The 1723-nt window shown below is 34.2% G+C and overlaps 1 protein-coding gene across 2 annotated transcripts in view; it reads right to left on the bottom strand.

Annotated features, from left to right (window-relative positions):
- Positions 1-1723, bottom strand: part of LOC107721886 (DNA polymerase alpha catalytic subunit-like) — a 65604-nt gene that overhangs the window by 52063 nt on the left and 11818 nt on the right. The gene's annotated exons all lie outside the window — the stretch shown is intronic.

Raw genomic sequence — 1723 nt, forward strand, 5'->3', positions numbered from 1 at the left:
TACAAAAAGTATTCTCGTAGCTTTGTGAAATTACGGTTGAACCCCTGATGTCACATGGATTATTTTACCGATCTCCTTGCTACGTTTCTGGACCTGGATCATTGCGGTCTATGGGAGGGTCAGAGAGCTGTCAGAATTAATCAAAAATATCTTAATTTGTGTTCCGAAGATGAACGGAGGTCTTACGGGTTTAGAACGACATGAGGGTAGTAATTAAATGACAGAATTTTAATTTTTGGGTAAACTAACCCTTTAATGAGTTTATTCTTTAATGAGAACATTTATGTTCAACTTTTTTTCTCAATTTAACAAGGTTTTTCTCGAAACATGACGACTTTTTTCTCGAAATTTAATGAGTTTATTCTCAACATTTTATTTCAATATTTTTCTCGAAATTTAAAAAGAGTTTAATCTCGCATTATAATGACTTTAATCTCGAGATGGTTTTATTTTTTTATTATCAAAAGACGGATTCGAACTCTGGTCGAAAGCATTGGCTTCATCCATGCGCATCGCTCTCTACGACCTGTGCCACTGCAGACACTGATTAACACTGTCCAACGAGATCAAATGAACATGACACGAGTGTGTTTATTCTCAACATTTTATTTAGACTTTTTTTCTCGAAACACAACTTTTTTCTCGTAATTTAAAGGGTTAGTTCACCCAAAAATAAAAATTCTGTCATTAATTACTCACCCTCATGTCGTTCTAAACCCGTAAGACCGCCGTTCATCTTCGGAACACAAATTAAGTTACTTTTGATTAATTCTGACAGCTCTCTGACCCTCCCATAGACTGCAATGTAATTACCACGATCAAGGTCCAAAAACGTAGCAAGATCGGTAAAATAATCCATGTGACATCAGGGGTTCAACCGTAATTTTCACGCAGATGACGAAGCTGACACAGAATAGCATACGCGGTTTACGTTCAGTGGATATTCTCCAAAATGGCACCAGGGTGACGCGGAGGAGACAAATTGTTGAATAAAGTCGTTATTTTTGTTTTCTTTGCGTACAAAAAGTATTCTTGTAGCTTAGTAAAATTACGGTTGAACCCCTGATGTCACATGGATTATTTTACCGATCTCCTTGCTTCGTTTCTGGACCTTGATCGTGGTAATTACATTGCAGTCTATGGGAGGGTCAGAGAGCTGTCAGAATTAATCAAAAATATCTTAATTTGTGTTCCGAAGATGAACGGAGGTCTTACGGGTTTAGAACGACATGAGGGTAGTAATTAAATGACAGAATTTTAATTTTTGGGTAAACTAACCCTTTAATGAGTTTATTCTTTAATGAGAACATTTATGTTCAACTTTTTTTCTCAATTTAACAAGGTTTTTCTCGAAACATGACGACTTTTTTCTCGAAATTTAATGAGTTTATTCTCAACATTTTATTTCAATATTTTTCTCGAAATTTAAAAAGAGTTTAATCTCGCATTATAATGACTTTAATCTCGAGATGGTTTTATTTTTTTATTATTGCTTGGCCCCAATCCTGCTTATATAATCTAAATGTTGGCAAAAATTGCTCTTAAAAAATGCATGCATTTGCAACTTACTGTCTCTTACAGGAATATGGACCCAGGAAAAAAAAAAAACTAAAAACAAGTTTTTTGTAATATAAATGATACAAGATATATACATATATAAAAAAAAAAAAAAAAAAAAAAAGGGGGGGGGGGGGGCCTTGAAAAAATTTTTTTCAACAAAAGG

This window comes from Sinocyclocheilus rhinocerous, unplaced genomic scaffold (genome assembly GCF_001515625.1).
Source record: "Sinocyclocheilus rhinocerous isolate Xijiao unplaced genomic scaffold, SAMN03320098_v1.1 scaffold90, whole genome shotgun sequence".
NCBI lineage: Eukaryota > Metazoa > Chordata > Actinopteri > Cypriniformes > Cyprinidae > Sinocyclocheilus > Sinocyclocheilus rhinocerous.